Source organism: Ammospiza caudacuta, chromosome 2 (assembly GCF_027887145.1).
Source record: "Ammospiza caudacuta isolate bAmmCau1 chromosome 2, bAmmCau1.pri, whole genome shotgun sequence".
Lineage (NCBI taxonomy): Eukaryota > Metazoa > Chordata > Aves > Passeriformes > Passerellidae > Ammospiza > Ammospiza caudacuta.
The window spans coordinates 60,314,582-60,328,972 of record NC_080594.1 but is presented as its reverse complement, the minus strand read 5'-3'; the positions used below and the strand labels follow the sequence as shown (position 1 = coordinate 60,328,972).

Genomic DNA, 14,391 nt, shown 5'->3' with positions numbered 1-14,391 from the left:
ATTTTAACAAAATGGAAATGAATATCCTTCAACCCACCTGCGAGTGACCCGCATTTGCTCTGTTGATAACAGCCCATGTTTCCTGCCACTCTTGCACAGCTTGAGAAGATTTGTACCACTCCTACTGCCTGAGCTCCTCTTGAAGAAAAACACTACTCAGGCTGTATGAGCTCAAAAACATGAACCTTGAGATAAACCAATCTACCTTTAGACAGACCACATATTTGGTAGCACAATGTTAAGTGTGCTGAGCTAATTAGGAGCCGATGATTCTTCTCCGCGAGAGAAGAGCTTCTATTAAGGGAAAATCCATATTCTACCAGATCAAGGTAACTAGTATGGGAGGGAGGAACAAAACAGAACAAAAAAACTGTGAGAGCTGTAGTAGAAATTATTCAATAATTATGCTCTCCCTTTTTACAAAATCCCCAAATATCCAGCAAATCACAATCAATTCTACTTCATGTAATACATCTGCTGCATAATCTGCTGGCTAGGTCTTTGATGTTCTGAAAAACACCAGTAAGTGTCATAAATAAATCCTCTCTAGTTATTTGGCTGCACAGGTCAACTAATATTTTACACAATATCACCAGTATGAAAGCCCACCTGTTTTCTGACCTGCTGGTATAATTGGATTAAAATTACTATATTTGAATAAAACTATGCCTGCAGTGTGATGTATCACTGGGGCTTCCATCTTTCTGTTCATTCAGCTCTGCTGCACATCGTGGGGAACATTTGTCCTTTGTGACAAAGCCATGTCCACATTACAGTCTTGCATGGAAATCTTATACAAGGTCAGAAGTATTCCCTTATGTCTGGGGAATACTTTTTCTGGACAGATAGAAACCACAAAACAATATGGAGAAACATTTCACCAAGAACAAATGACTTGTTGTGGATTTGTTTCGACTGCTACTAATTATTTCCACCTTCTTTACTTCCATGGCCCAAAAAGAGGGTTTAAAATGATGTTATTAAGTTGATACATTTGTGCTCATAAGAAGGAAGTCAGAAACCACTGTTTCACATCTGCTGTTTTTCATTTTCTACTTTCCAATTCCAAGGTTTCTCACTGACTGCACAGCACACAGCCCCTCCTGCTTTCTCTTCCCTTCCTCTCAACCAAAAATAGAGAAAAAGCCAAGCCACATCAAACCACACTAAAATATATTTAACTTGTACTATATTGCAAATACTCCTTAATATTTTGAGAGTTTTATAAAAATTTCAAAATTTTGTGCCTCTATTTGCTCTCTTCCAATAAGCCCCTCAAGACAATAGCTGAAACACACAGTTATTTTTTAAACAAGCCTCTGTTGCTGTTGGCAAATATTTAAGCAATGTCTTTTGCCAGATTCTTTGCCAACATGAACTGCCTGGCTCCTTCCCATGGGGTTTACAGCCTCAAAAGTGTACTCACCCAGAAATGCTGGGGAAAAATAGGGAAATTAATGTATTTGTTAAGTTAAAAAGTAAATATATGAGATCAATATAGCTTACGGTAAAGTCAGCATCCTTCAGCATGACACATTAATCCAATACGGATCATACACAGTGCTTTCAGATGAAGAAGCTACAGCATCTTGAAGTCCTAACAACTTTTATAGCATGTCCTTGAAGTGTCCTGTTCCTTTCATCTCTGCTGAGAAAATATCACAATCCCTTTACATTTTCTACCCATAATGATAGGGTGAGCAGTGCTGAGGAAAAAAAATGCAATCACAATAACAGAGGAAAAAAACCCATGATTCATAGGCATAGAAAGTAAATCACTATGAAAGCCTGCCTCGTCCTCCTCTTTATTTTGCTCATAGGTCCAACAATCTTAATGAAGCCTCCTCCACACTCACTTTATTGTCTGCTCTCATATAGAGCACAGTCTTTTCTAACCCCTTAGTTACTTTTAAAAGCTATGCTGACAGTCCTGCATGGGTTATACTGGGTGCTTGCTGAAGACCTGCTACAATTGAAAGGATCAAAGCCAAAGCATAGCACCATGCTCTGCTCTGTAATTTACCTGCCTGTATCAGGAAAAGTTGCCAGTGGAAAACTATGAATGATGATTACTCCCTCTGGGTAATCCACATCAGAAAAGGAAAGGTGCTGCTATCTAACTGCTTAACTTCCCTCTAACTTTCAACATACAAATGAAGGTTGTTAACTGCCTGCAATTTTATCTCTTTACCTGAATAAAGGTGATAAATTACCCTATTACATTTTCATATGCAAATTTGAAGCTGGATTGATGTCAGATCAAGAATCTGCTTCAGCAAGTCTGCCTTGCTACATACTTTGTCAAGGACCTTTATCTGGTAGAAGAAGCAGAGGATAAAAAGCCTTTGGGCAATGGGGAACACCCTGGAAAGGAGAACAAAGGTGCATTTGCAGTGCTGAGACATTACTGCACTGCCTTAGTCTGCTTTTCCAGGTTGGTATGAGTTGTAACAACAAAGTAATACAGATATCAGCATGACAACATCCAAAATATTTTCCTGGGATCCCTGAACAGCCAAGCTAAAGTCTTTGCCATTGCATCTTCATTGCTACCTCGAGCTCCTCAAACCAGCTGGATGTAATTGCTAGCCTGGAGAAAGCTGCCTTGAAGAGCTGAGCAGAGATTCAGAATGCTTGGAAGGGGCTTTACCACACTTTCTCTGGTGTTTTTATCCTACTCTTGGCACATTTGTTCCACCTGTTCTCCCAACCTTGCTCCATGCTATGCTTTTCTACTTTTTCCCTTGGTTTCTTTTTCCCTTTGAGGGACCCCTCTCTCTACCTCTTCTTCTACTCTTCATGCACGGCATAATGATGATGAAGATGAAACAACAGCTGCATCTGAACATCATTCAAACTCATTCCCTCCTTCACTCTATCAACAAGCCTAAAGTCCAGTTCCAGCCACTTCCCACCACTCCGAATTCTTGTTCTTCTCCTTGCAGATAAAACATTCTCCCAGACACAGTCCAAAATTCCTGAGACACTAGTATTGACTGCTGTCAATACAGACAAAACAGATCAGCAAACAAATGTCAGACACTGAAATTTAAATTACTAGCACTAATCGAGTCAGCAAGTTTTTCAGACCATAGAAGAGATAGTTCAGAGATCTCAAAAATAAGAGGTCAATATGCAAATCTAACCAAGAAACAAATTTAGGTCATATCCTATCCCAGAATAACCATACCCATTTCCCACTGAGTCACAGTGTCTAGATGAAAAAATAACTCGAGTTTTAACCTTGTTTAATGCTCTGAATAGGGGTAATCTAATAACAACCATCAGGACCTTATTGCCTGATGTCCAAAGCAAATGGGCAGATGATTCTCTGCTAGAAACCCTGTCTTTATTCAACATCTTCTCCAGGGATGTCAAATCCCTTATGCTTATGAAAGGAATGTAAAGGAAATAGTTTGTACTAACTCAGAATATCTACAAAGTAAATGGACTCATTAAAATCCTTAAGAGCTGAAGCTGAATGGCTTAAACATATTGATTTTATGCAGACCTGTGGTGGTGAAATTTCAATATAAGTTATAGTACTCATACTATTTTTTTTCTTTATTATCTTTTCCTGTTCATAGAACCATCTATTGATGATGGGCAGGCATAATTTATTAAATTTTTACTTTGAGAGTTTTATTTGAACTATATGTTTATTGTAACAAAAAAATCCCTTACTTCTGAATTTATTCAGCTGTTTTGAAAACTGGATGTGAAACTAAAAGATCAACATGGCCTTCTCTGGTGTCTTCAGACATGCTCCTGGAGAACTGAGTTTCTTTTTGTCTTTTCAATCCATTTCTTCCTGAACACCAGAAAGGAACTTGAAACAATGATTTCTTTTCCCCAATCACTACTGAAAAAAGCTCAGAAATTTCACATATTTTCCTTTCAGACCAAGAATCTTGCAACCATTCCAGGACATGCCAAGTACAGGAGTGACCTGATACAAATACACGACAGAACACTAATAACAGAGAGTTACAGTGGCAGCTTCTCAGACACTATCACTTAATGTCAACACGAATAGACTACTGTGGTAATCCTTCAGAATACTGTTATAAGTTGTTTAAAGCTATTTATTTAATGAAAACCAGAATACTTTCTATGTAAACCCTGCAAAATTTCCAACAGCAATAGACAAGAAACAGATCTATTTTCTTTTAACCTGTAAAAATCAGATGCCTTAAGGTAAATAATTGCACCTCTGAGTTGTTTGGGCTATTTTTTTCACATCTTTCTGTAGTCTTGAGATTAAATGAATATCTGCTTCACACTTCCCTGCAACTACATTTCAAATAAATACTCAGTGACAATTCTTGCCAAGTCTCTCCAGACTATTAAGGATGCAGTGAGTATTTCTGCACTTCTTTGGAAGGCAAAGATATGGGCAGCACACCCATCATCACTAAGGGCTTGCATCATTGCTCTGAGCATATTTCCATCACCTCTGGAAAAGCTGTGCTTGTTTGTTGCTATTTCTTTATCTGTCAAGTCCTTGTTCCTTTCTTGGCAAGAGAAATTTTATAGCAGAAGGCTTTTGCAGACAGAATTCCTCCTAAAACTTACTTTCTACTATATTCATTTTAGCACTTTAGCCATTTTTCCTGCCATCAGCAGCAAACATGCTTTAACAATCAGCTCCTATTCACTTTGCAAAACAAGAATGTTTTCAGGAGCATGAAGCTTTGCTTAGAGTGTTACAGGCTCACCCTTTCTCAATCCTTGTTGAGATCTGCCACAATGCAACATGTCATTCCTTCCCAGCACTTCAGATTTCAACTGACAGAACACAAGTTTTTTCAAGTTTTACAAAGAATTTAGCATGACTTTTCCATTTATCTTGTTTTTATTCTCCTTATGTACAGTTAAGAAATTGTTTTTCTTAGGTAGGGTGGGTCTAAGAAACCCTAGAAACCCAGCTTGCTTTCTATAACTGCTTGTAGGCAGCGGGAACGGGTGCCAGTTGCATTTGGAAGGATTGTTGTAGGCAGCAGTAGGTTCAGAGAGAATGTCATCTGCATCCAGTGAAAGCAAAGGATTCTCAGCAGGAAGAATGTTGTTTTCCCATCCTCAGAAAGACTCCAGCTCTCTGGTCTCCTTGCTGTGTAATGCTGCTCCTGCCGTTCCCGACAGCTCCAGGGCTCCTTTCAGACCCCGTCCCACCCTCTTCCTTGAGATGTGGGTTCGGGATTTCATTTCAATTCACTTGTGCTCTCTTCCCTAAAGGTATCATTAAAGAACCTATGTGGGAGAAGCACTATTTAAACCCATCTAGGTTCAACAATGGCAATAAAAAATGATTGCATAGTTAAGTTCATAGAAAGCCAAGCACAAGACCTGGGCCAGTATTCTTTTAATCAAATAATTGCTATTCAGGCAACACTTTCTATGCAACAATTATTTCTTTTTAAAAGCCCCCAAAGTACTTGAATGAACTCAACCCCTTGAGTGACTTTATTTAATTCCCATCATAATACTGTATTATAAATACACTGGAATATTTCTTAAGCTTTGTATATATTTTCTTTCCTAATCATACCACTAGAAAAATAATACCACACTCTGGGATAAAAGAAAAAACACTGTTATTGGGAAGAAGCTTCTTCTTTAGCTTGCCAAGCAGCCACCAGCCTTCCAAGCAGCAGAAATGGCATACAGTGGAGCTGTATACAACACAGTCAGAGGGGGTTTGGAGAGTTGCTTTGCTGTTTCCAAATGTACAATGACTGTTCTAAAACGACTGTGTTTTGCATGAGGAGGATTTGAAGGGGAGCGGGTGGCCACTAACAACAGTAAACATTGTGCTGCTATTAAGGATGGGGGGAGGAAGAGGGCAGGAGCCTGATGGCAGAATATTTTGTTTCCCTATGACTATCTCAAAGAAGCACTTGCTCCACTGCTGTGATACATCATCAGTCCACTGAAACTCTGGTGTCCAAAGGTTAACTTTTTTTAAATATTTAAATATGGTAATAACAATACAGCTAAATTGGTTTCTTGCTTTCTCTTGATGATTTCATCATCACAAAACTTTCACACTGAGTAGTGCTATGCATGAAGGGACACCAAAGACTTTTGCATTTTTACTATACAGGCAATACAGAGGAAAGAAAAAGAGAGAGAGGGGAAGGGGAAGAGGAAAAAAATTGAGGTTATTTACTTGTCTTTAACAGGCTTGGATTACTTTCCAAGTATAATGAAATCGACCATACCATGCACATGCGATGGTGTCTGTGCTTCATCAAAATATTTTTAAACAGCAGCTTCTTTAATCTATAGCATGGATTGAATTCTACTCACCGTGCAATAATTTCAGAAAGATTTTCCACAAGAAGGATGATCTCAGACTCCACAAAATACATCTTACCTGCTTCGCTCACATTTCAAATTACCCAGTCTAAATACTATCAACAAAATCAAATACATATATACAAACATATATATTTCCTTTGGGAAGAAATAATTGCAGGACTCTGGCTCTGCTCATTTAGAGGGTATTCCCTGGCCAAATCCCACTAATTATGACTCCCACCACCAAAATCCTGCCCTCACTAAAGCAAAGGACTGCAGGGCTGGAATAATTTACAAAGAAAGACAACCGTGCCATTAGCAGGAGGTGAGCTGCACGCTCTCCCCTTCTACCAAAAAAGCCAGAGTGGTTCTTGTATTTAATTAATCTACACCTGCTGTCATTTTTCTGGGGATTGTGCCCATTTGTGCAGACTACCAAGATTACAGAATAACACAAATGCATCCAGCAAAGTGCCCTTAACAGGCATTTGCTTGCCAAAAGAGAACTATCCATATTCTCAGTGAGAGTTAGGAGCATTTGTGGTTAAATGGGAAAACATATTAATAGCTTCCCTGTTTCTTCTCCTCTGCAGGCTAATGTACTCCAGAAAGCAGATTTTGTTTCAAAAGAGCAGGAATATGTCTGGAAGAGCTCCTTGTTAAACTACTGGCTACATACAGATAATACCATCCTGGGGACAATTTTTTCCAGCTACTTTTAATGTGAAGCAGCATTTTCAAAATAATTTTTTCAGACAGCACTTCCACATGTGAAGGGCTTGAATTTTGATGGCCCTGAAGTAACAGTAATATTGCCTTTGCTGTAGAGCCAGCTCTGCAAGATACTAAATGTCCTTGACTTTCATTATTTAAAAGTGCACCTTTCCTGGTAGGATTTTACACTAAAAATAATCCTTTTAGGAATGCAGAGGACCCAGCTGGAGTCTAAAAATAATAATAGTAGTGATGTTAATAATAATTCTAATAATGAGTAGTTTATTGAGCCTAGCAGAATTTTACCTAACAAAAGGAGATGTTCCATATCTTGGTTTTTGTAGCCCAGAACCAACTTTTCAGTTCAACTTTTGCAGGTGCTTTCCCACCAAACTATTCTATTTTAGCACATGTATCATCAGATAGAAACTGTCACACATTGATGTTAAGAGTTTGGTCAAGTGCTTGTTTGTTCATCCCAGGGCAGGAAATTCTCCTCCTTAAGCAGTGTGAGAAACTTCACATCTTTCACAAGCAGATGCCTACACTCCTTCAGAGGGAAAGCAATATGGATCAGTGGAAATGCAGATTAAGATAAATATCTAAAGAGTCAGCTAGGACAGACAGCATTTCCGGCTTACAAGCCAATGTTGGTATTTTGGAAATAACAATTATTCTACCAACTGATGCATGGTAAAGATTGGCAAATGAGGCAAGAGTTCACAATTACCTTTTCTTACATATTCAGATATGCTAATACAGCTAACTTACGTCATGTTACCTTTTAGCTTCTTGAACTGTTTTGTTACTCTTCTGTTTTTGTATGCTCCACTTGTGCATTGCATAAGTATCACTTATTCAGTGAGGAGAAGGCAGGGGAGAGTGATGAACTTCCATTAAAATGGAAAACATGAGCCCAGAATATTTCATGTTAAGCATAGAGTGAAATTTGTTTTCTGATGAAACTAAAACAGACCCTTGAACTTAAAAGTCAATGACAGGAAAAAAAAATACCATGAAGATATGATTTATAGTAGTAAAAGAAAGTTATTCAGGAGTCAATAATTTTTCAAAAGGATTAACAGAGCATATGCAGCATTTTCCATAATGAGATAGGGTAAGTATAGGAAGCTCAATTTGCATGCTATTTGGATTAAATTGATATTTAAACTGTTGATTTCTAATGTGCTGTTGTTGTGACAGTAAAGGTAGAGGTCCTGTACAGCCTCTGAAAATTAATATAGCTCAGAGAAAATTGTAAAAATTGCAATCCTTTTCATATCTAGTGGGAGTTAAACTATACAAGAAGGATGGTTTAGGTGACTAAATTTCCATTTTTTATCATCAGGACACAGGGGCTGGCTAAAAAAAAAAGGCATGAAGGTAACTTTTTGAATTCAGATGTATCTGCCTCTGGGATTCAACTAGGAATTTAATGCCAAATGGAAAACAGTAGGTAAGCATGAAAGCTGAAGTAATTTATCACTGCTATCTTTTCAACAGATAAGCATTTCTTTGTTTGAACAAGCACACATTACAGTACATTAAAAGAAAAATGTTTTGGACAGCACAGCTTCCATAGGGCTTCTACATAATGAAATTTCAGAAAACACTCAGTATAAAAGTTTTGGTGCACAAAGAAGATTATTAATTTTCCTTCTGCATGACAAATAGATAAATACCTCTATGCTAAACACAATTTTAAAGCACCATACAGTGTTCAGGTTCGTATTTTCAATGCTTCAGAAAGCACTAAGAAAGGTACTCAAATTATTAATTTCTTGACATATCCAGTTTTAAAAGGCCCAAAGTATCCAATTGAAAACCACTGTTTTTCTCTAGACTGCCACTTACAAACCCAACATTGAAACACCCCGATTTCTTTCCATCTCATACATCAGTACCAGTCATAATGATTCCGCAGACCCTCTTGCTGCAACATCACTATCTTGTGTTTGTGCTGTCAGCAGCAGGCATATCAGCAATCTGTTTCACTTTTGGTCATCTCAGTGACTGATCGATCAGAATTTAGTGAACGGCTCTTTGGACAGTGCACGCCCCATCCCAAGTGCTTTGGATCAGCAAATTAAAGAAGAGCAAAGAACTTTACAGCTCCTTCTCCTCCTCAAATGCTTGAGGGTAAAATACAGGGCAAGGGAAAAATACAATGCCTAATTAAATAGAAAATATATCTACCATGAATAATAAATAGAAACAAAGGAGGTTGCAATGTTACATATCAGGCAAAATGGAGGAGATTCTAATATGCAGTCAGATGTGTTTTATAAGTGATAAAGACAACTGGTATCTGGAAGAATTAGTAGTAGAGGAAATAAATTATTATTTTGATTTTCTGTTGTTTTCTCTTCTATATGATTAGTGAAAGGCTGCCAGGTATCTATTGCATTGAAACTTCAGTGCCAGATGTGACAGCTGATGCACTGATCATATCAAAATGGAGGGGCAGAAAGAAGCTTTAAGTCGAATTAGAGTTTATAGCAAACCTATACCATTGTACCAAATGTTTCCATCAATGTAAGCAATCTGCAGAGACAGAAAGTAGGTTGCCTGATCAACCCTTTGCCTGCCACAGCTGATGACTATTGGAAAGAAGAGGAGAACCAAGTTCTCTTAAGAGTGAAAATGCAAGCACAAAATAAGGAAAAAAGAACTAGAAGACTGTCTGTAGACAGTCAAAGAAGAAGAAAAGGCAAGAAAGAAAAGTCAACAAAAAGGATCCTAGAGATACTTCTCTGTGTCACTGAATCTTTGAGAAAACCAAAGACTCTAAAAATGAACAAAGAAAATACCTTTTGGAGCAGAAAATACCTTTCTACAATGGAAAGGAAGGAGGGAAAGACTTGTAGCTAAATGTGGAAGCCAGATATAAAAAAGTTAAATCAGTGAGAGGAGAGAGAAGCTGCAGTATGCACAGTATTATGTCCATTTTATTTCCATGTTCTCAAAAGCAATGTCAAAAGCCACGGAGTTTTAAAAAAAGTAAAGATCTAGTCCAGGCTCGCAGCTCTTGCACACTGCACGTGGTGTTAACCTCCCTTTTGCCCTGGGCCTCCAAAACCACTCAGCCCTCTATTCAAACTTGAGGGTAGAAGCAGGTCTCTGAAGAAGACCACTCCTCTCCTAGTCCTTTAAAGACTTCTTGACTAGACAACATATTTTCTGCACACTTCAAATCTTGAAAGGATTCGTATTTGAGCTTTTAGCTTATGGCTCCCAGATGAGGGTCAATCCAACAAATTCAACTGATGGATGGGCTTGCAAATTTGTCATATGCTTCTTGAGACATTCACTACTTATAAATATGGTGAAGCTATGTACATTCTTCCATGGATGATAATCCCTTGCTCCTTTGGCCCAACATGACACAGTTCTGCACACCTGACCAGGCAAAGCCTCGCACAATCCCAAACCAGCCTGCAAAGAGGCCAGAACTGCCATAAAGAAGCCTTCACCAAAGATCAGCCTGGAAATGACAGGTGTATGTATATATCGATGGATGAATCTGTAGCTGGGTCATACACACAGCAGAAGCAAGAATTTCTCAACAGTTCTTCCCCTTTCAGATTTTCGAAAGGACAATGTGAAAATTCATGTCTACTGAGCTGGAGGCAAGGAGAAATGCAAGAAAGATGATAATGTGGCACAATGAGGTGACAAACAAGACAACAATAAATCTGCAGCGTAAGTAAGTTATATAACCATTTTCTGAGTTGTCTGGACTTTCTGTACAACTCAGAAAAATACCTATACTCTACGAAGAAAGCATATTGCAGCAAGTCCCTGCACTGATTTAGGATGGTTGCATTTACCTTTCCTTACAAGCCATCAGAGAGACAACTGTACATTGTGTAAATACAGTTGGGACACGAATTAATTTCAAACCTATCACATAATCTGATGAGATTTCCCTGGAGATCTCCTAGCACTTTGCAGCACTGTGAGCCATTATTTCCATACTTATTGGAAATAACGTCTGAGCCCAGGCAAGGCACAATATTCCCACTGAGAGTTGTCATGACGGGAATGGAATTAATTCATATTGTCACTGGATATATCCAGGGTCTTTTTGGCATTACTATCATGTAGCCCAAAATATATTTTAATCCATGACAATAAAGCAGACCACATAACATATAATTTGGGGTGTCCTAAATTTGGACATAGATTCCCTTTTACACAGAGAGACCACAAGTCACCTTTCCCTGTATTTACAGAAGCCTGATGCAGCTCCATCATTTTCAGTGGTTGAGCTCCTGGCTTACACCCCTGTGGAATCAGAACTGTGTCTGTGACATAACAGAAGCATTCAAGATCCTTTTAAGGTGCAATTTATTAGCAAGATAGACCTTAATCACAATGAGCTGTGATGCTGGCTGTCATACTTTAGAGGATGAGCAAGAAGCTATATATTTTTTTATTGCAGTTAAATTAATTCACACTTCTCATGAAGTTACTTATCTACTTTAAGCATTCTCCATGTGGCTGCTGTCACCAGATGTGGACAGATTCCCTTCTGGTTCACTAGAAAACCAGCCATGCTGGAATTTTTGGATGAACTGAAGACTCACCTATGTTAAAATCATTTTTAGATTTCCAAGCCATTCTCCAGAAAACTTTCACCAAATATTTCTGGTTTATTTTTGCAAGCAAATTTTCTCCATTTATAGTTGATCTGTTTTTCTTACCTGATTCATATAAGCATGCTTGTAACACTGCAATTTGTCGCCACGGAAACAACTGTTTGGTCACCATAGCTGATGTCACAGAATGAATCAAGTATGAAAATCATGGAAAGTATTTAAGAAAAAAACCCCAAAATCATCAAGCACACAGCGTTCTAAACAAATTAATTAACCATTTGGAACTACCCAGAAAGAAATTCAATTAAATATGATGCTTTAGTTTCAGTTTTCAGAAATTTTTAGGGTTTTTTTAAACTTTTTATGTCTCTCTGTGGTTGGCAGCCACTGAGCAAAATCCTGTAAAATGGGTTCTAGCAGCCCCACATCACAGCCAGCATCACAACTCACAATGAGATTGCTGCAGCTTCAAACCCATCTCTCCCAAAACTTTCACAGGAGGCTGAGACACAGCAGTCTCCTCCCTGAGGGTATGCTGAGACCTGACTTGTCCACTTAATTAGCCACTTAACCATTCTAGCAAAAGAGGCTGAACATGCAGCTGTCTGCAAACAGCCTACCATTGCCCAGCAGCTTTAAATATTATATATCTATATCTTTATCTATCTCCATTTTCCTGACAGAAATAACCTCAGGCCAGAAATCTTTTCAGCTGCTGTGCCCTACCCATGTGGATGCTACAGTGATGTCTATTTTATGGATCAATGTTGATTTTCATCCAGGATTTTGTAAAGCTTTGACGCAAAAACGTTGGAAAGGGAAAGAGAGATAGCATTTCACAATTCAAGGCAGCCTTTTGGAGATTGACCCACAACTCAAGTACAAGTACGCATTTTTATTTAAATTGTATATTTTTGTATTTAGTAGGAAAATAGATAAACTCATGTATTATTTTGGCTAACTTACAAATTTCTTATAGCTATAGTAACACAGCTAAAAATGGCATTCCAAGGTGATTCTAATTTTAGCAATAATAATAAATCTTATTTACCATATTAGTCTTAAAGTTCTATAAATTTGTCACATTTTCCATGAAAAGATAAGCTCAACTTTATTTCTCAAATTGTATCATTGATGCTGCTTTAGAAGCAGCCACTTTCATCACTATCACATGTAAAATCTCTGTGGGATTAAACTTTAGGAAACACTCTTACAAAAAAGAAGTGCCTCTAATTAAATGTAATTAATCTACTAGTGCCCTGCAATTGCAAGTATTAAAAAATAATATAAACCTCAAGCATTTTTTTGTTTTGCATGCGAAAAATGCTACAATCACTCTTTTCAGTGAAAATACAGAGGAAATAATATTAGGTGACAGCAAGTTCATTGGAGCAGGTCAATTGAGATTGTCAGGATTCATTAGCATGTGTGTGACTGGTAAATAATTGAGTTAATTTTAGGCTGAGTGACATATTTAGAAAACTATGAAACACCTTATTTTATGAATTTAATCAACCTTTGCTCTTCCCTGGATAATTCAGTGTACATCTGCAATATTAAGTTGGAACTGACTCTTCACTCTGTTGCCCTCACAAATGCTAGTGGTTTGCAAAATTTCAAAACCATCAACTGTATTAAATGCTGGCCTCCAACAAGGATTTCAACAAAAATAAAGCACCATAACTACAAAGAAAACAGAAGTGAAGTAAACAAACAAGCAAACAAACAAAAAAACTCAAAAAAAACTTCCTAGAAGCTGAAGAAGTTTCTTTCTTCAACTGAAGTTTTAGCAAGATTTAGCTGAAATCTCTATTTGCTTGGTCTCTAAGAATAAAAATGCTTAAGTCCGCAAGATAGTAAAGCAGAACAATTATTTCTCTGGAAACTTTCCCAAAAAATAGCTTCTGTTTGAAAAATTTAGTCAATCCTCTAATGCTTCTTTGTGACACTCCGTTAGCCCAATTATCTCACGTTACAAAACAAAAACATTGCACTGCATATGGATGTTCCAGCTTTGGCTCTGAAAAATGCTACTTTCAACAGCAGGAAACATCTTTTTTCAAAACTTAGCTTCATTTGGAAGTAAGTCACAATTTCTAGCTAAAGTAAACCATTCTTTTACTTTTCATTGGATGTCTTCTGATCTATCTAGAGGGTTTCTCTTCATTTCTGGAAGACATTCTATTAGCACTAGATTTTATATTGAACATGACAATATTTAGGTAACAGTGGGCTTTTCTTTGTAAAATTTGAGCTGTGATATGCACTAGCAAAAAGGCCAATTACTCATCATTTTGTAGTTTGAATATGCAAACAAGTTGCTTGTGGATTACTGGCAGCTACGGCTTGGGCTCTGACACTTAACTGTTATTAATACACAAAGCAATTAATGTAATTATAAATATGGGGAAAATATCAACATTATTTACAGTAGTTAGTTATTAGGAGGTAAAATACTTTGTCAGCTGTAATACAATACAAATTGCTGCACAACATTCAATGTGATTGTAACACACATATATTCAAAGTACTACAGTTTATATTCTAGGTCTGTCCTCCAGGGATCAATTTACGATACTCTGTGCTGGGTATTTTATCTTGACAAAATAAGGACACTTGGTTCATGTGCAGCTACATTTGGCTACCATACGCTTTCTGTGTGGGTAGGATTCCAGATCCAACCCTTGCCCAGTGAGTAGGGATACACATTGGGATGCATGGGAGGCATCATTAGTATCTACACAGAAAGCACCACAAAAGTGTGCGCCTGCCTCTC

At 37.7% G+C, this 14,391-nt stretch overlaps 1 protein-coding gene across 4 annotated transcripts in view; it reads right to left on the bottom strand.

Annotated features, from left to right (window-relative positions):
* The window catches only part of ENOX1 (ecto-NOX disulfide-thiol exchanger 1), a 365,352-nt gene that overhangs the window by 273,848 nt on the left and 77,113 nt on the right, over positions 1 to 14,391 (bottom strand). Inside the window, exon 1 of one of the 4 annotated variants that reach the window (XM_058825017.1) lies at positions 1,507 to 1,631. The exons of the other annotated variants lie outside the window; for them this stretch is intronic. The gene's annotated coding sequence lies outside the window, so the exon portion shown is untranslated. Of the gene's footprint in view, positions 1 to 1,506; positions 1,632 to 14,391 lie in introns of those variants that run through there. 4 annotated transcript variants of the gene reach the window in all.